Here is a 21013-nt window from a genome sequence, read left to right on the forward strand (position 1 = left end):
GACACTGGCCAACATCTGTAAGTGGCAAGCCGAACGAGCATGCACCAGGTCCCCAAACTGCCTGGCCTGGAGGGTGGTCCTGGGCAAGGCTCACCCAGAAGCTGTGCGCCGTCTGCCGACAGTCAGGATCAAAATGGCTGTTGGTCGGCTCCTCCTGGGACAGCCCTGCCCGTTGGCTGCCAACAGGTGCCCCCTCCTCCCCACCCAGAGAGCTGAGAGGTGGGTGGCACGCTTTCTCCCTTCCCCGACATCCGATTTTAATTCTCCTCTCTCTCTCTAACACCTCATTTTTACCACCCTTCTTTTGAATAAAGGGCCCATCATCTTCCTTTGCTTCACTAATGATTTGCTAGTTCAATCTCAATTACCGTAAAATGGGATACACGGATGGCTCAAATTTTCTCCACAAAAGGATCTGCACTTGACTGGAAGCAACCCAATTTCCACAATTATCTCCCTCACAAAAAGCACACACAACAGTGATAACCGTGGGGCTCTGTTTTCCTGAAGCCATAAATAGGAATGGATGTTCTGACAAAGGAGCTCTTTTTTGTTTGTTTCTTGATTTGTGAATGTATTTATTTGAACCTTCTCACAGAAACATAAAAATTCAATCACACTTGGCAAATACTGAGCAAATCACCGACATGGAAAGCTGTTTCCTCTCTGTGCAATTTCCTCCTTACTGTTAAACCCAGTCAACTCCTTGAATCTCAGTTCAAACTCCCTTCCAACGGGTAAGGCTTCCCTGACCACGTGCACCCTTCCCTGTGCACACCAACCTGTAGTGATGACAGAGGCTATAGTGCAGAGGCTCCCAAACTTGGCCGCAAAATGTTTTGGATCACCTGAACAGCTGCAAAGACTATGGATGCTTGTCTCCCATCCTGGGATTCTCATGCAATTGGCCTGAGGTGCAACCTGCTCACTGGGAGGCTTAAAATCTCCCCAGATGGCCTGAATATGCAGCAAATTCTGGGAAGCACAAGCGTCTTCAGGGCCAAGAAGGATCCACTCCCTAGTCTCTGCATTTGGGCCCAGTACCGAACCCCTGAGTTTGAATGCATTCACTGCAAAATGAGACGACTCTGAGAATACATGCCTGACACAGTGAGTATACTACATGACATAATCCACATAAAATGCTTATCACATGATGGTAAGTGTTCTTGGTAGGTGGGGAAAATGCCCCGCCCAAATATGCACATGCCCTAATCATGAGAATATGAGTTAGGTGATTTAGACAGTAAGAACTTAGGCTTTTGAACAGATGAGGTTTTGATGAGATTTGAGGTTTTGAACTGAGGAGACCCTGGACACACCCTGTGCATAGTCTGCATTTGGACTGGATGCGAACCTTTGGGGCCCAGAGGGTGGACTGTGATAGACAGAATCACGGGCCCCACAGATGTTCACTCTCTAACCCAAATCCTAGCCGAATGCACCAGGAGTTGATTCCTCACCCAAGGACAATTCACTGGCTGACTGAGCAGGCACACTTGGTCTGGCACAAAGAGTTAGATCCAGACCAGGCACGTGAGAAGACATACATACTCCCTCTCTCTCTCTCTCTCTCTCAACAATCTGAACTCATTAGTACAGATTCTGTCCAGTGTTAATGGGAGTAGGAAAGAAAAGACACATGGGGGCAAGCCAAGAGACAGAAAGGGACTGACTGAGCCAAATCATGAGTGAACAGAAGTACAAATTAAGAGAAGCCACCGAGTAGAAAACACATATATAATGAAGAGAGGGAAAGGGATCATTTTCAGTAGTAGCAGTAACTGAGGGTACCCAAAGGCAGGGAGTGAACCAAGCCCTATGCAACGGAAACAAGCTAACCTGGTCCTGAGAGATATCCAGGCTCGTTCCTGTTATGAAATCATATTCCAGTCTCTGGGAGGCCAGGCTGTGTGTCGATTTTGAGGCTGCAAAGAGACTCCTCCCTGCCTCACTGCAGAGCATGGCCGCACAGCACCACAGCTCTCCTCACTAGGAGTGGCTGAAGTGTGCTCACCTACACCTCTCATCTGAACCCTGGAATACATCACTATTCAGACTGGGGAGCTGGCCAAGACAGAGAAACATGGGCATCCTGCTCTCACAGACTGGCCTTGGGCTTTCAATCATGGCTCCACGAAGTCCCAGATGTGTGACCCTTGGCAAATCCCTTGAAGTTTCTGAGCCCCAAATGCTATCTCTGTAAAGCTGAGAAATTGGTACCTTACCCCTAACAGTTGCTGAGGAGAAGAAAAAGCTAATGTAAGCAAATTGACTGATACTACAGGAGGTATTCATTACATATTGTTCACCATCCCCTCCCTCATTTTCATTTGCATTTAATTCTTTGGAAGGAGAAGGGAAAATTTTCTGATATTTCCTATCGTCTACACCTATTAGTTTTCCAATACACGCCTGTCAAAATGAATCAGGAAACAATTACCTAAAACTATTTCTGCCAGGATATGAAATCCGGCATGTTAACTTAACCTGACCTGCAGTCTCCAGTCCAGAGCCCCTCCCCAGACTCACAGCTTGGTTCCTCTTCCTCACGTGAACCAAGGGCTACAGCCACACCAGGTGGGTCAGCCCCAGGGCACACCTCGGTCATCCAATGTCACACCTCACCGACTCTAACTCAGTCCATACTTTGAGGTCCCATCAGGCTCAAAACGGGACTATTCCAGAAGAGTTAGCAAAGGGATTATTTACACAAAGGAAGCTGTGTTCAAGGGAAGCTCCCAAAGGACAGTGCAGTAGCACAGGCACAGAAGAGCAGAACTGTTCCCTCCCCTGGGCATGAAGGGGTGAAAGATGGGAGAGGTGACCGGAACCAGAAGGGAAGGTAGAAAAAGTTGTCTTGAAAGGATCAGTGACCTTCAATCTAGAATACAGCAGGCCCGAGGCAACTCAGCCAGAAGAATGCCAAAAAGTGGATCAAAACATAAAGACTTCCCACCCCTCAGCCTCCTGCTAGAACTCAGCACTGGCTACTCTGAGAAGAGGCCAGGGAGCCAGGAAGCCCGTGGATGCAGTCCACACAGTTAGTCTTCTGGAGAGGGGGGGGGGGGGAAGGCACAGAACAGCAGAGAGGGCCCCTGGAAGGGGAAGCAAAAAACAGCCAGCTCAAGGTCTAAGGGGAGTCCCTCCTCCATGAAAGATGTTCTGCCATAGCCCATATTCTCCAAAATTCCTTCTTGTCTCCTTGTGATGACATAAAATGGAAGGGAGAAACGGGAAAGGAGAACAGAACTGCATTCGTGAGAACCGATGACAGCCGTGCTGTGTGCTAAGTGTCGTACCTTCCTCATCTCATTAATCTGTTCTAGGGTAGATTCGGATCTAGAACCCAAATGCACCAGCCTCCAAACAACACAACGTTTCCATAAAACCATACTGCCTTGCGTAAATCATCATTTTATCTAGCTGTGTCTTGTCCCTTTACCAGCATGAAGGCCACCAAAGAGCATAGATAGTCATCTATTTCTCTTGCATATTTCCTCTTGCCCTGGGTATACTGATGAGATGCAAAAAAGTCCCACAAAAATAAATCACAGAATAAATAAAATCACAGAATCTTTAAAATCCCCACAAAATTCTCCTCAGTTTAAAAATAACCTGTTTTGCCATATATTCAGAAGCTTCTTTTCCCTCTTTAAACAGACCTTTTTTTTTTTTTTTTTTTTTTTTTTTTAACACACATCTCATATTGGGATTCACAACTCATCACTCCCACAAGAAATACCCCCAGGCTCCTTGTCTATTCAGGCAAGCACTTGGTAAATTTGGAAAACAGTTTAGATTAATTTCTGCCTGCCAAGTATGAGGATTCTGGGTAGCCTTCTCTTATGCAAAGTTTTAAGAGCAACATTATGCTTAATGAAAACAATAAAATGATTAATAATATAACTGTGGCAGCTCTGTATATCTGACATCCTATGTTTGTAATATTACCTGGTGAGTATTTCTAAAAGCCCCCAAGTGCCTTCCTGACGTTTTATCATTAACTTCTTTTGCCTTCTCTTCAGGGTAGCAAAGGTGAGCCAGTGTGAGCTCCATGCGGAGGTGGAGGCCTGAGGCCCAAACAACTGGCTTCGTCCACTCCACACTCACTTTCCATTTTCATTTAATGGGAAGACAAGATGCCTTATCAGAACACAGCAGCGGTGAAAGGAAAGGGTCTCCAGCTTCTCTTAGGAGGGTGCCCTTGTGTCTCCACTTGATGCATTCATTTGACATTTCTTTTCCCATGAGTGTCACAGTTGGACAAGTACTTTCCTTTGCACACACTCATCTCATCTTCATGACAACTCAGGAAGGTACGTCTTGCTGTCCCTATTTTACTATGGCTGGACAAGGAGAGGAGATGGACCATAGGCTTCCCAGAGAGGAAGTGTTGAAAATCGGATGGAATCCATGTCTTCTGAATTCTAAGATCTTTTTTTGTATCTTGCAAATACCTGACTCCTGGGTGTATATTATGCTTCCTTATAGATGATCAGCTCTAGGGTTAAAATTAATACCATGGGGAGGGGAGTGGAGGTGAGGGTGGGGTGATAGTGAGAGGGCAGGATCTGTTGCTAGTATGTTAGCTAGTCCCAACTCTCCCCTCCAGGTCCCAGCTGGCAAGAACACACCTCTTACACTATTTGCTGATTCTAGGCCATACCTCCATCCCCAACTGCTGAATCTCGATACCTTTGCATCGCCACCTCTACCACGGACTGTGGGGCCACTGACCCCAATGTGAGGTCTTTTCCCAATAACAATGAGCTTCGGCCTTTGGTCATTCATATTTAGAATCTAAATTAGGAGTATTCTTTAGGGATAAAAAGACCAAGACAATGATAACAGAATTAACACTCAATGGCTTCCAACAGCCAAACTGGTAAACGAAATACTCCTGATTTTTCATTGGGTTTAACTATAAAAAGTGAGCCAGTCATGATTAGGTTCTCATTAACTACTGGTTTCCAGAAGGCAGCCAGCTAGTCCTGTAAATAGTCATTCAGTCAACACTTGTGATTCTCTAGGTATTACCAGCTAATATCCAACCAAAAAGGAAGGGATATATGATCAGAAGAAGCATGAAAAGATCTCTTCCCTCAGGAATTCCAGGAGGAAACACCCACAAAAAAGCACGGAGTTAAAAAAAAATGGGGATATCAAATACTCCTTTGAAAAGTATCATGAAAGCTACCAATCCCTTCCTCAAGCTCAAGTCAAGAACTTAAGATGTAAGGTAGGGATTAAAAAAAAAAATTCAAAGGTGAAATGTAAAACCAATATATTTTAAAAGCACAATTTAAAAGCCGTCAGTATGATGTGCAATGACTTTTCATCTTTTAACTTTTATCCCACCATTTTGTTGGCACATTGCCATGAAATCACAATAAAGTAAGTTGCTTCTAATAGGATTTTACAGCTAAAAAGTACTTTCACATCTGTGTGCCCAAGTAAAATTCTCCTAATAACCTTGGAAAGTCACAGAATAGGAATCTTGACCGTCATTTTAAAGACTGGGAAACTATGACTCTGCACAGGCAGGTATGTTCCGGAGAGCTCCAGTACTTGTAAGCGGCCGTGTCCAAGTTAAGTTTGAGGTCTTTAGGCATCCAGCCTCCAGTTTTAAAGCTGGACAAGATCTTGGATATCGCCTCAACCCATGGCCTGGAGTCTGCATTTTGGTGATGAAGAAACAGGCCTTAGAGAGATTGAAAGGTTTGCCCAAAGTCACCCAGTTAGCAAATCACATGGAACGATTAGCCAGGTCACCAGATTCCTAGTCTATTGCTGCCACTATAAGCCAATGCATACACCATTCATAACATCATGGAAAGTGCTTCCATATGATTTCCTATTACTAGACAATTTCTAACATCATTTACTTTCGCAGGATTCCTGCTCCAAGAACAAGTTATTTTTGAAATTTCAAAAAGCACACAAGAAACCTTTAAAAGAATTAAAGAGCAGTGAGACTTCTGCACACACTGTAGAAGGAGCCCTCTGTTCAAAACATAATTTACCAAAGCTCAGCTTCACAGAGTGACATTCCAGAAAGCATTTTCCTAGAACCTGAGGCACAGGCGAGAAAGAGCTCGGAGAACCATCTCCTACCCAGGGGAAATAACCTCAGCATGCTAAAAGCAAACAAAACCTAACAACCTGAGCAAATTAATTTCTAATAAAGAGCTCTACTCAGAGATGAAAAAAAAAATTAAATTAAACGTTACATTACCCATGTGGTCATGTTACAAAGCTCAGCTCCTGGAGACAGCTGTCCTGGCTCTTGTAGAAGCTCAGAGCCACCCCACAAAGAAGAAAGGACAAAGTACACGGCTGGGATCACAATTACAGAGTCGGCAACTGCCAGAGAAGAGGCTGGGCAAGGCATAATCACATGGGGAGAAGCAGTTACATGTTCAGCCATCAACATCACCAGGGCAAAGGGCATTCAAACACAGGCCCCCTCTCCTCCGAATGCATTTTTTTACTCATTCAATCAACACATCGTTTAATTTCCTGACTATAGGCTGTTTGCTACGCACTGTTCAGTTCTGGGGTTGCGGTGTTTGTCTTAGTGGAGGACGGCAGCTGGTAACAAAGGAAGAAGTCAAGTACACAGTATATCAGATGTCGGGAAATGCTATGAAGAGAAATACGGAAGGGGAGGGGAATGAGAAGTGCTGCAAGGAGGTACATTTTTTTAAATGAGCAGTCAAAGGAGTCCTCACTGAGATGATACTGCATCATAACTTAAGAAGGCAAAGGTGCGTGCCATACAGATCACTATCTGAGGGAAGACCATTTCAGGCAGGAACAGTAAGCCCCAAATCGCTGAGGCAGAAAGAAGTATTTCTGAAGGTCAGTGAGGTGGCTAGTATGGAAGAGAGGGAAGACGGAAGTTAAGGGTGAGGGCAAGAGCTGGAGGCCAGAGCCACAGCCTGGAAACACAACCACGGGGTCTTTGCTCTCAAGGAGACTACAATCTAGCAGTAGTTCTGACCATAAGGTTTGGTTTTTCAGAACTGGCTTCCTCAGTTACTAGTCATGCGATCCTGGGAAAATAAAACTTTGGTGAGACTCCATTTACTCATTTACAGAACCAGAACAATAATAATCTCATCTCGTCCATCCCACTAATCCTACTTCTGAATCATCCCTTAAGATGTTTTCAAAATGCTAGACTCCCGTGTGTCGTCTCTCTTCCTCCACAGAACCACCACACAGGTTTAATATTTTCATTATTTTCACATTACAGACAAAAAAAAAAAAAAAAAAAAAAAACAGACATGGAGAGTGAAGGTCTTACTCAAGAAAACACAGGCAGTGTTACAATCAGGATTTGAATGCAGGCCTTTGTGATTTTAAAAGCCACAATCCTGAGTTGCTTGTGTTGTGGGTCCAGGAAATGCATGGCTAGAAGTGAAGTGTGGTAATGGGAAGGGCCACACGGCCATGTCATGGCTGTGGCTGCCCTGGAGACAGTGTGTTCCGTGGCACAGTGGAACCAAGTGCTCTCTCCCATCATGAGAGCTGGGCAGTCCACGTGGGGAGGCTCCCCAACCCAAGGGTACCAAGATTAAACCTGTCTGACTTCTCTTGGTGAGTCTGGGTTCCAGAAGCATGATCATGCTGGGAAACTGAGGCAGTCATCTAGGTCATTGAATCCCCGAGACTTAGAGAGTCAAACTTCAAGGAAAAAAAAAAAAGAGAGAGAAAGAGAGACAGAAAGACATCAAACTCTCTGGTAGCGATCTCAGAATGACGGGTTATTCCTTCTCAAAAGGAAGACTTCCTGCCTTCAGCCCACCTGAAGGAGAGGAAAGTACATCAGTTACGCTGTTCAGCACATGTTTATGGCACTGGACCTTGTTCCCAATAAATTAAGATTCAGTTCAACGCATCACAAGGTCACATTTTCTGGTTGCTTTTCTCCCTGGAATGTCTCACATCATTTATTTCCAACAGGATCTATTATATCCAGGTCAAGATCACGAGTGGACGCCTCAACTCAAGCCGATTTAACTTGATACTGTGTCAGTATGCTGTATTTATGCATCTTTCTCTTTCTTCTCAGTTGACTTGAAACAACGGCAACAATAGCATGATGGTGATGACGAAGATAAAAATCACAGACCAGGGGCGCCTGGGTGGCGCAGTCAGTTAACCGTCTGACTTCAGCCAGGTCACGATCTCGCGGTCCGTGAGTTCGAGCCCCGCGTCGGGCTCTGGGCTGATGGCTTGGAGCCTGGAGCCTGTTTCCGATTCTGTGTCTCCCTCTCTCTCTGCCCCTCCCCCGTTCATGCTCTGTCTCTCTCTGTCCCAAAAATAAATAAACGTTGAAAAAAAAAAAAAAATCACAGACCATGAGGTAAAGTTGGTCTCAAGCTTAGTTACTGGCTCTAAACGTACTGCTTCTTAACTTGTCTGAGCCTAACTTTCTCATCTCCAAAATGTAATATGAAAATTTGCCTTGTTGTATTATCATACAGCAAAAAAAGTATATAAAGGTACATGATAGTTTCTTAGTAACTGAGAGCTATTATTCTCCATTAACATGAAAGCCAGTAAGATTTACATGGCAGTTTACCATCCATGATTTCATTTGATCCCCACAACAAACCCCCAGCCCTTAACTTGGGGTCTTCCACTTGGTAGTTGCTCAAAAGCTAGAATCTCAAACTAGGGTAAAATTAATTAATTATTTTTAATATGAAATTTATTGTCAAATTGGTTTCCATAAAACACCCAGTGCTCATCCCAACAGGTGCCCTCCTCAATGCCCATCACCCACTTTCCCCTCCCTCCCACCCCCCATCAACCCTCAGTTTATTCTCAGGTTTTAAGAGTCTCTCACGGTTTGGCTCCTTCCTTCTCTAACTTTTTTTTTCACTTTGCAGGCACCTGCTGTTTCTGTGGAAAGAACGCTTAGCCTAAACGTCAGACTGGGGTAGAGCCAGTTGAGGAGAAGCCTTTAGGGTGTAAGAACACAGGTTTAGGACTGGTCTGTGCCCATCTCCCCTGCACGGCTCTGAGCAAGCTGCAACTTCTTGAGCCATCCCAGAGTCCCCACCTTGTGACGGTCAGAGGCCCCCAAGCACTTTGTCCTCCATGGCCCTTTCCACCATAAAGAAATGTTAAAAATTATATTCTGGGACTAAAAGGTCATTTCTTTTTCTGACTTGAAGAGAAATCAAAACACTTTTGTGGGCTCCTGAAAGTACTGTGAGGCCTGAGGCACGGTGCTGCCGTGCTAACAGCTAGGTCGACCACGGTTCCTTCGCCAAAAAATACAAACTGTTGGCACCTACTTCCCAACACGTTCTGAGCATTAGTGGTTTAACCTGTAATGCCCCTCGCACCACGCATGGTATCCAGCAGCCATTCAGTGGCTCTTAATATTGTACCATTGTTATTACTCAGAAAATGTAACTTAGCCATTCTTCAAAGAAAACAGGATTATGAGCCATTTGGAAGAAGAGGTGTGAGTTTGTTCACTCTGTGACTTACTCTTTATCAACACCTCGAAATCTCCCAATAGCTGTGCAACATGGGCATCACTCAATAGATGCACGTACTGAATAATGACAGTGAGCTTAAAAGGAAACATCTTCCCACCGAAGAGATACTTTACGGAAACTGTCTTTCTTTGCTATGAATTTTTTGAAAATATAAAAATATCAGAACACTTAAAAAAAAAAAAAAGTCAATGCCCCTGGTTGTATGGGCTGACACTGCAGCTGGGGCACAGAGCTCTGGGAAGTCCGCTGCACTTGGGAAAGCCAGGCGTGGCCCTGCAGATCTGACTCACTCCCAACAGAGACCTGGCAAGTCCTTCACACTACAAGCCCCAGCCCCCTTTTACTACAGCAGGGACCTATGAGAGGGATGATGTGAGGCTCAAAGATTCCCTAAGCAATTTCCCAAGGTTTCCCACAGAACTCTATTCCTCAAGAATGCTTTTTAAAAATAAGTAAGGGCGGGGCACCTGGGAGGCTCAGTCAGTTAAGTGCCAGACTCTTGATTACAACTCAGGTCATGATCCCATGGTTCATGAGTTTGAGCCCTGCATCAGGCTCCACACTGACAGTGCAGAGCCTGCTTGGGATTCTCTCTCTCTCTCTCTCTCTTCCTCTGCTGCTCCACCCCTCTCTCAAAAATAAATAAATAAATAAATAAATAAATAAATAAATAAATAAATAAATAACCTAAAATAAAAAATAGGTAAGGGATGGACAGATGGAATGAAGGACAGATGGAAGGAAGGCTGGGAAAATCCACAGTTAAATAGTTCTGAAAGTACTTCATAAGACAGTGGTCCTCAATCCCTTGAAAAATCATACCAAAGATTAGTATATTAAGATCTTGGAAAGATCTTTTGAAAGGAAACCTGTTTTGCTTTTATGACCAGAAGTTCCATAATGTGTTTAAACCAAAATTTTTCCCTGGCATAACTATAAATATCCCACCTGATCTAGGAAATGCCCACCTTGGCCATCTTTCTGTTCTTTCTCCTTCTGGGTCTTTTCACATTGTTCCTTCTCTTGGTCCCTTCTTATCTCACAGGTCTCCTCTGAAATGGCACTTCTTTCAAGTGCCCTTCCCAGATCACCCACCCTACAGCAGCCTCCCCAGGTCCCTCCTGCCAGTCACTCCCTCTCATTTCCACCTCTATTTTACAGTAGTTATTTCATCTCAAATATATCAATAATGCGTGTTGTTCACTGTCTGTTGAAGCCCTCAAGGGCAGGACATTTTCCTGACTTGTTCATCCTTATGGCCACTCTGATGAGAATAGTATAGTCAAAGAGAACACCTCAATAAACACTGGCTGGATGGCTGGCTGGGCTTGATTGGTAGGTGGGGGGGTCGGGAATGACTGGATGAATGAGTGGAACACTTAACTATGATCTCTGGCTTCCCCATCTGTGTTGGAGGACTTAGCATTTCAAGTTCCTCCCATGGTGTTATTTGAAGTACAGAAGCTCTAAAGACACTCTGTATTAAGTATTTACCAAATGGCAAGGAAATTTTCCTGGTGTTGGCTGCACTTAATCTGTAAGACTGCTTCACGAGAGAAGTGCTACCCTCCCAGTGTAAAGATGAGACAACTCTGGACAAAAGCTGGAATCCCCTCCTGGCAAATGGTGAGGCCTGTTGCCAGTCTCAGCCAGGGCTGTTTCTACTGCCTTATGAGCCCATAAGCCAGAAGGAAACAATGGCTCTCACTACTGCCAAAGAAATAGGACTGTGAAAGAAGCAGGGGTGAGGCAACAGGTTGAGGTAGTCTGCACATAATTCAATTCACTGTGTATTAGCGTATGCCTGGAAAACAAGAAGCATTTCCTGAGTTGGTCACTTGCTTAAAGAGCCTAACTTTAGATCTATACAGTGGCCGCCTTCTTTTTAATCATATCTCTTGCATTTTCTTTGCAGCACTTGTTCTAAATGATCTCTATACTAGACAATCAGGCACCATCCGCTTTCCCCCTCACGTGAAGAGCTTATTTTCTCTTGGAGAGCAATTACCAGACAAATGCCAGTCTACAGAAGGTGTTTCTCCAGCAGCAGCATCTGTCTCCTTGGCAGGCTCCTCAGGCAATTTTACTGGTAGCATTAAAATGGCCAGGGGGTCAGTCAGAGCTCAGCTGCCCACAAGCTCTCAGGTGGCCTACCAGCCTCTGCCCAGATGTCTTGGAAAGCAGAAACTGGTTTGGACACACCTCAGAAGTTGCAGATCAGCCAAAGCCAACTCAAGCTTAGTCAGAACCATTTGGGCCAATCCTGGTTTCTACTGGGAGCCAAGAAACTCCCATGATCCTCTTTGCTAAACAAACTGGCAATAACCACCACCCGTATAAGAGCACAAGCCACCAGGTTCTGAGGTAATAGGCAAAGGCATGCTGTGGTAGGCAGCCTCTACAATGGCCTCCAGCAATGCCAGCCTCATGGGATCCATGCCTTTGATAATCTCCTCCCCGAGCGGGACTGAACCCAGTGGCTCATTTCTAATAATCAGAATACGGCACAAGCGAGATCACTTCATAAACTAGGTTACGGAAAGACGCTGGCTGCCCTCTGGCTGGCCATCTCTTGCCCTCTTGTTTGCTTGCTCTGATGGAAGCCAGCTGCCATGTTTGTGAGCCGCCCTATGGAAAGACCTGTGTGGCCAAGAACTGAGGGAGTCTGTAAAGAACTGGGGCCTGCCAACAGCTACTGGAGTGAACTTGGAAACAGATCTGAGCCTGGAAACGGATGCAGCAGCCCTGAGCAACACCCTGCCTGCAGCCTTACGACGGAGTCTGAGCAAGAGCACCCAGCTAAGGCCACCCACTGAAACTGGAACCACAAACGTTTGCTGCTTTAAGATGCGAAGTTTGGGGGCAATCTGTTATGTGGCAATAGTTAGTAGATGCTTTTAAAACAGAAAATAGCCCATTTCTTTAAATCATGTCAATACAACTACCTTTTTCAAGTTTGCTTAACGGTCACCTCCATGGGCCTGCTGAAATTTACAACTCACTTTTACCTGCTTCTCATACAACTACACTGCACCAGCTTTTCCGATTTTCTCCAATCCTAAACGTTCTCTATGAACACTTTGTTACTCAAAGCATGGTCACTGAACCAGCAGCATTAATATCATATGGGAGTTTGTTAGAATGCAAATCTTTGGGGTCACTCCAGACATACTTGGTCAAAATCTGCACGACAGGAAGATTTCCAGCAGATTTATAGGTCTATCAACATTTGAGAAACATTCCATCATTCTGGTCTTTCTTTCAGATTTTCTTATTTACTCAATTGTATTGCTTCTTTTCTTTTTCTGTCTCCTATCCTCCCTCCTACCCCAGTGAAAAGTGGGATATGGAAGTCATTGTTGATCCTGATTGCCACCATTTGGAAGTATCCAGTCTGCCTGCAAACACAGAAATGAGAGACTCGGGGCCCATGCTTATGCAAATTTTTACAACCCATGCCTCTGATCTATGCTTGCTTGAACTGGGTTTCTGTCTCTTATAGTCAGGAGTATTTCGAAATGGCAGGCTCAGAGCCATCAACAAGTCCCTTGCCTTACCTCTCAGTTTATCACTAGTGATGAGCTGACTGGAAGAAAGCTCTCGCCCAGCTGCAACTTTAAAAAATCCCAGAGATGATACTCCCAGACCAGCTGACTAGAGCTGAATGCTAGCTAGATCGATTCCAACCATGCAACTGTGCAGTGTCGAACCATCTCTAGGAGAAGAAAATGGGATTTTTTTTTTTTTTTTTCTGAAGAAGAAGGGGAGAGAAGCGCTAAGTAAACATAGTATCAGATGCTCATCTGCATTTTACAAATTTATGCCCTTTAGATGATTTTCCTCCGTCTGAAATACCCTACATAAAAGCCCTGACGAGGGCACCTGGATTGGCTAAGCGTCTGACTTTGGTTCAAGTGATGATCTCACAGCTCATGAGTTCGAGCCCCGCATCGGGCTCTGTGCTGACAGCTCAGAGCCTGAAGCCTGCTTTAGATTTTGTGTCTCTGGCTCTCTCTGGCCCTCCCATGCTTGTGCTCATTTTCTCTCTCTCTCTCTCTCTCTCTCTCTCTCTCTCTCTCTCTCTCTCTCTCTCAAAATAAACAAACAAACATTGCAAAGTCCTGATATCTCCGAGACCTCTGCCTACCTCCATAAGCCTGGCAAATTCCTACTCAGCCTTCCAGAATCAGTTCCAGTTGCCTCTGTGAGGCTCTAACTCCCAGGAGAGATCTTACCTTAACCTAATCCCTGATCTTACCCTATTCTTCCACTGCCTATTGAGGAAAATAATTATTATAGTAATTTAGAGCATTTTGACTCAATATGATAAATGCGTTATTAAACTTCCAACTTTTTATTTACCAATGAATATGAAAACAAATGAATGATCTTCCAGTTGTTGAGCCTCTGGATTAAAGACTGAGGAGATGGGGCACAGTTTGCATTTTGCACAGCATCTTCACATTTTGCATATTCATTCAGACAGGACTGTACGGCCGCACTTTTTTTCTTTTAATTTGTATTTATTTTTTTAATTTACATCCAAGTTAGTTAGCGTATAGTGCAACAATGATTTCAGGAGTAGATTCCTTAATGCCCCTTCCCCATTTAGCCCATCCCCCCCTCCCATCCCCCCTCCAGTAGCCCTCTGTTTGTTCTCCATATTTAAGAGTCCCTTACGTTTTTGTCCCCCTCCCGGTTTTTATATTATTTTTGCTTCCCTTCCCTTGTGTTCATCTGTTTTGTGTCTTAAAGTCCTGTTACGAGTGAAGTCATATATTTGTCTTTCTCTAACTTCGCTTAGCATAATACCCTCCAGTTCCATCCACGTAGTTGCAAATGGCAAGATATCATTCTCACTGCTACACTTCTGTTGGGTTCTCTGCCTACCCTTCAGGGCAGCGCAATTTGCCGACAGCATGTATAAAAACAGCTCTCCCATCAAGAGCAGACACGCAGACTCAATGCCCACCTGTTTTGCTTTTGTCCCACATCTCCCAGCCCGCACTCGGAAAAGACTGCAGGGTAAAGGGCTCCAGGTCATTAGCAATGGAGAGCCCCACCTGTCCCTCTGTCTGGGGAAACTCTCAGGGGGTAGTGACAGAACTTATTGAATCACCTTGTCTTTTTAGAAGTGCTGCAAGGCCCTAGGGCGGCCGCTAATTACTAGGCCTGTTACTACGGAGCGTGCTCTCCCCTGTCTCCAGGAACAGCTTGTTTGGAGAGTAGTGGGAGAGCTATGGAAATGGGCATCTTCAGCCTGGCAGAGCTCACGCTCCAGCTCCCCAGAGCTAGGATCAGCAGCTGAGGACTGGGGGAGGGCAGATCTGGGTCAGAATCAGCAGCTGCAAACAAGAGCAATTGGATGACTCTTCTGTGGCAATTTTTCCACTCACATATTTAGAATCCAGGCACTTCCTCCACATTACTCACTGATGAATGTCGCCCGCTTATAGGATAAGGCAAACTGAAGGCATTCAAAGCCCTCCCTAATTCCCCAGTTCCTTTCTCTGGGTGTTGTCCATTTCTTACCAAATAACTCTCTCTCCCCCACAATCAAATTCAAATACTTTGTGTGACCTTTCTGTGGCACATGAACACTCACGTTTTCATTGGTGCACTGACGTTAGAAAACTTCTTAACCCACACTGCCTTTTCTCCTTGTCCACCTCCCTTAGAGATGCCGAAAAGGCAGATAATCTCTTAGCCTCCCTTCTGGCTGGAAATGGCAATGTGATCCAGTTCAGACAAATCAAGAGTCACGGGGGATGGCAGTATCTCGCTTTGTGGGAGTTATTTCTGGGAAGTTGTTTTTTGTTTTGTTTTCACCTCTGATAAAAGAAAGGAGACAAATAATGAAAGCTCTGTTGTACCATCCTGGCTGCCCTGGCTTCTTCCTGTTTTCAGCGAAGTTATAGAAGGATGTGATACTTGCTCCTATGGCAGCCATCCTGGGACCATGAAGCAATCAATCTAAGGATGGCACAGAGCAAAAAGAAAGAACTTGAACCCTGATAACATCTTGGAACTACTGTACCGATCTTGGGACCACGCACCTCTGACTCTTTCTTATAGGAGATGACAAAATGACTTTATTCCTGAAGCCAGTGTTGACCATGTTCTCAGTTTTCTGTTACTAACAGTCTCACGTTCCATTCAGGGTACTTATGCTAACACCTCTTAAACTTTATAAGGTCACACAGTGACTAATGAAAGCGTATTGATTTTCTCCATAAAGACAGGCATAGCTCTTAGTCTTGCCTACGATTTCAGGAGCCGTCACCCATGGTCATCCCCCAAACTATAAGTCTCTGCTCACAGAGAAACCTGTCCACAGATTATGCATGCAAACTACAGGATTCTATCATTAACACTGATACATACAGTGCGAACCCCAGGGCATTTTGAGTTCCTGTGTTTTACGAGATACGTGTATCATCATCATCATTTATTGAATGCTTACTATGTGGAAGATCCCGGGGCACTGTTCCAAGCACTCGACACATGTAATCTCATTTGACTGATAAACTGTAATGAGGGAGGTATTACTACCATCTCCATTTTATAAGAAAGAAACTGAGGCTTTGAGTGACTAGCGAATTGCCCCAGGTCACAGTGCTGGTAAATGATGAAGGCAGAATTTAAACCCAGGCAGTGTGACTGCAAAGTCCTTCTTCTGACCTCTCCTTTAGGCTGCCTCAGTTCTGTACAGTAGACACACTCTGTATTCTAATGGGAAAGTAGATTCATACAGTCTAGAAGCTGCAACAAAATGGACTGAAATATCAAGCTACAATGCTTGATCAACTAAAGGTATCGGCTGTGCATTTTAATTCAAAAAAAAAAAAATGTAAGCTGAATTCCTAGACAACTGAGTGTCCTAAGGAAACCATTCCATTTGTGGTACTTAGGGTTTACTTAGATTTGATAACTAATCTGAATATAAACACCAAGCGCTTACCACGTGTCAGCCACTGTTCAAATACTTTATGTACATTATTTTACTTAAGCTTCATGATAAACCTATGGGGGGGGGGAGACAATGTTATCCCCATTTTACAGATGATGAAATTGAGGCATAGGAAGGTAATGTGTAGAAGAACACATAGCTAGGGAGAAGTAGTGTCCAGATATCAACCCAGAGGCTATACGTTGAGTCACTATATCATACTGACTCCAATTTCAGCCCTTGACTTGGATTGTTTCCATCCAGAATCTGAAAATTTATAGAAGCATTCACATTTTACTGAGCTTAAAATTCAGGCTTCCCTCTCTCTCTCAAAACTAAACATACATTTAAAAAAATCTTTTAAGATGGTGGGGGAGGTGCCTGGGTGGCTCAGTTGATCAAGAGTCTGACTTCGGCTCAGGTCATGATCTTGCGGCTCCTGGCTTCGAGCCCCATGGCGGGCCCTGTGCGAACAGCTCAGAGCCTGCAGCCTGCTTTGGATTCTGTGTCTCCATCTCTCTCTGCCTCTCTCTCTCTTTCAAAAATAAACAAACATTAAAAATAATTTTAAAAAATCAGGCTTCCAACATGCAGTGATAATCCAGTCGTTCCTACTTGGAAAGCAGGTCTCATTCCCTTGGGTTTGACTTTCTAACAGCACATGTGAGGGAGTCAGCCCATTCTGACTCCTCCTCTCTGTAGTCATTACCTTGGGAATCTTAATCAAACAGCATTGACCCTCACCTCTCGGTAGACCATACTCAATCTCCATCTACCATCCTGACCACTCCCTCAACTCCCAAGCCTTCATGTCCAGCTCTCCACAGGAACGTTTCCACATAGACATACAAAGGTCACTTCAAATCCAATATTTAAATACACTGGGAATGACAGGATTTTAGCAATGGAGGAGCTATCAAAGGTAGGTGGTATATTGAAAAGGTTATGTGTTTTGAAGTCAGAAAGCACAGGGTTCAAACCCTAGCTCTGAACCCATTTCTTCTGTAAAGTGGAAGAGGTAATTGTCACTTTCCCTTAGGCATAGAAGGATTAAAGAGAATAATGGATACAAACTTGCCTAAGCACAGTACCTGGCACTTAACCGGCACTCAGTAGATAGTAGTCACATTTACTACTATTATCATCATCAACACAATTTTGTGCATCCACTGAATACATGAATATTTCCACAATACCCATGACAGATGGCCATCCAGGCTCTGCTAGAACATTTCCAAAGATAGAGAGCTCGCTCACACCATCTCCCTAGGCAGCCGGTTCTATTATTGGACAGCTCTTACTGGCACAAGTCTTTCCTAGGTTGAGCCAAATTCTGCCTCCATGACTTCCGCTGGCCCCAGCTACGTCCTGTAGAGCAGCACAGCATGGTTCTGCTCTCTTCCACACAAGAGGCAGCTCTGAAAAAAGCAATCATGTCCTCTCTACTTCCTCTCCTCTCCAGGCATTCATTCCCACGCACCCCCTCCCATGATGTGATTTCCATATCATCAACAATGCTCACTACTTCCTCAAAGCGTGGTGCCTAGAGGTACAGCAGTCCAATCCCCGGTACAAGTCAACACGGCGACTTCTAGCAATGCATTTGAAAAGTCATACTGTGATTTTCTTAGTGGACGGTTAAGTGTCACGGTCACATCATCCAGGGCTTAGAGTCAATTAAACTTGTAAGTCTCCTCTCTTCCTGTTAAAAAAAAGATCACCCACCCCTTCCGACAACTTGACATACCCTGTACAACTTTGGCCAGAAGGGGAACACTGAATCTTTTTTTTTTTCTTTGCCTATTATATTAATTGCATGCTTCGATTCTTTTTTTTTTTTTTAATTTTTTTATTGTTCATTTATTTTTGAGAGACAGAGACAGAGTGTAAGTGGGGGAGGATCAGAGAGAATCCTAATCAGGCTCCAGGCTCCGAGCTGTCAGCACAGAGCCCGATGCAGGGCTCAAACGCATGAACTGTGAGATCATGACCTGAGCTGAAGTCGGATGCTCAGCTGACTGAGCCACCCAGGCGCCCCTTCAATTCTTCATCCAACCTATTGCTAGTCTTTTCCCTAAGTCTGCTCCGATGTTTTCCTCAAATTCAACACTAAAGGCTTCACTCAGGTTTGTTTCCATTCATTTTAAGAAATAATTATTCAGTGAGAGAGACTGTATTAGAGTCTTGGGACATATAAAAGAGTCTCTGCTCTTAAGAGGGAGGGAAGACAGGCACATAAATGAAAAAGACAATACAGCGTGATAATGGCAGTGATAGCAACTGGGAAACACTAGCCCAGAGGTGGCTCACACAGGTGGCTGCAGATTAGCATCACCTGGAGAGATTTTAATTGGCCACAACCCCAGTCAATTAAATCAGAATGTCTGTGGTGGGACCCAAGCCTCCTTACTTACAAGACCCTCATGTGATTCCAATGTGTAGCCAAGTTTGAGAAGCAGTAGCCTAAGCCAGTGCAGTTCTTCTCAAGCTTTAACATGCATACGAATCAACTGGGCTCTGCTAAAATTCAGATGATGTAGGTCTGAGGAGGAGCATGAGATTTTTGCAATTTTAATTCGCTGCCAGGTGATGCTAATGCCGCTGGTCCACATACCACTGTTGAGAAGCAGTGGCCTGGGATACATCATCTAATTCTCCCTAAATTCCCTCTTCAGTCTTGCCTTCTTACATGCTGGAAGTTGAAGTTGAACCTTTCATCCCAGCTGATTGAAAGAGACAAGTAAATGGTAAGATAAATACAGCGATAGTTTGACAGGAGCTATGAGGGCCCAGAAGAGGGCACTTAATCAGACAAGGGGTAGGGGTGGCCGAGGAAGGCTCTCCCAGAACAGGCTATGATTTCATTGTGTTATACAGAAGAAAGATACCAGACCCAGCAAAGAACGGGGTCTAGCCTCAGAATCGTGGAAGGGAAAACAAAACACAAGGCACATTTAAGGAACGAACGTGTTTCTTAGTCCCCACAGATTCCACCACTCATTTAGCAATGTTATCTGGCTGGGGGCCTCCTTTCCCCTCAATGGTGATTTGAACTATTAATTGACTTTTCCTACAGTTAAACCATACCACCAGAACCAGACCGTGACCTCCCCAAGGCCAGAACCAGGTTCGACTACGTTGTGTCCAGCAGGATATGCTGCCCACGTGAGATCTCAGAGTATGTGTGTAAAACAAAAATTACGGTTTTTTATTAAATCGGTTTTTTATTTCCAATACTTTCTTTCAAGCACAGATTGATGTAAGGAGTTAAAGTTTACTTACCGAGATTTGACATACCGAGAAAATGATGTAAGCCAGTGAGATTGGAGTGGAGAAATACAAGAGTCATTAGAAAAGACGAACGCTTCACAGAGAGGTGCCCAGTAGTGTGGTCAGTGAGGATGGTCGGTATTTGTATTTGCAGGAGGTTGGTGGCTCTCTGAGAGCCACACAGCCCACCCTGTTCAGATGATTGGCACGGAATGGGGAAATGTTACTCGTGTTTGGGGCAAATGAAACCGCAAGGAGCCAAGAAAGAGAAAAGTCAGCCTAATTCAATCAGACATTACAGTCAGCCCCGGTTAATGTGAAACAATTAATACAATCCATTTTTATGCAGATTAAAACATTTCAAATTAACAGGTCAATAGCACTCATATGTTCTGAATTTGGGCTCCACCAGAGCCAGGTGAACCGTTACGTGAACCAATCTAGACTTCATTACGGAGGAGGACTCCGGTTCTCAGAAATTCACACTGAACTCAATTTGGAGTTAATCGCTCACATTTTTCTCTCATCTACCAGATATCCTAATTTAAAGACAGATCTGCTAGGCTTTCTTTTCTGACAAAAAGACAAAGAGAACATGAATTATTCATCTGTGGTAAAGGTATCATTTTATCTGTTTATTTTCCAATTAGGTAAAGTCAGATAAAGAAGCAGTCAATAAAACCAAGAGATTTTCGCCCATTGTACGGCATTAAAAGTAGACCATGTTAATGTGGGTCTTGTAGTCCATAAAAAAACATTCCATTAGCTATGTGCATTGGAGGGGAGGGCTAAGAAACAGGGATCGCTCGCAGTCTAAATGGCTTCGTGTGGCAGGGCTCTGAAGGTCCTGTCCTCCCTCCTGTGTCTTCCTCTGTGCTGCAGCCACCCTCCCTCTCAGCCTCTAAGCCTCTGCTCAAGACTCGCCCCGGTTTGGCTCTCTTCTCCCCCATTCCCAGCAACCCTCCAGTTATTCTTTAGGACAATGCTCCACACTCTATATCCCGTGAAAAACTTTCACAGTTGCATCCCCTGTCCACTACCTTCAACACCTGCCCAGCATGGCACTGGCTCCCCTCCTCCATGCTCTAGTCGCTGTGTGTAGTAGCTCTGTTCGGGTTTCAGGTGATTCCCTGAGAACCCGCTGGCACCCTGCCCTCAGACTTGTAGACTCCCAAACTGTGAGAAACGAATTCCTGTTGTCTACAAGCCACTCAGCCCGCAGCACTTTATTTATTATTATCCTTCATACAGCAGCCTGAACTAAGACAGC

General features: G+C 44.5%; 1 protein-coding gene across 22 annotated transcripts in view; it reads right to left on the bottom strand.

The window, feature by feature from the left end:
- Positions 1-21013, bottom strand: part of DAB1 (DAB adaptor protein 1) — a 1138859-nt gene that overhangs the window by 295951 nt on the left and 821895 nt on the right. The window contains exon 1 of one of the 22 annotated variants that reach the window (XM_045477554.1): positions 6239-6365. The exons of the other annotated variants lie outside the window; for them this stretch is intronic. The gene's annotated coding sequence lies outside the window, so the exon portion shown is untranslated. Of the gene's footprint in view, positions 1-6238; positions 6366-21013 lie in introns of those variants that run through there. 22 annotated transcript variants of the gene reach the window in all.

This window comes from Leopardus geoffroyi, chromosome C1 (assembly GCF_018350155.1).
Source record: "Leopardus geoffroyi isolate Oge1 chromosome C1, O.geoffroyi_Oge1_pat1.0, whole genome shotgun sequence".
NCBI classification, from domain to species: Eukaryota; Metazoa; Chordata; class Mammalia; order Carnivora; family Felidae; genus Leopardus; species Leopardus geoffroyi.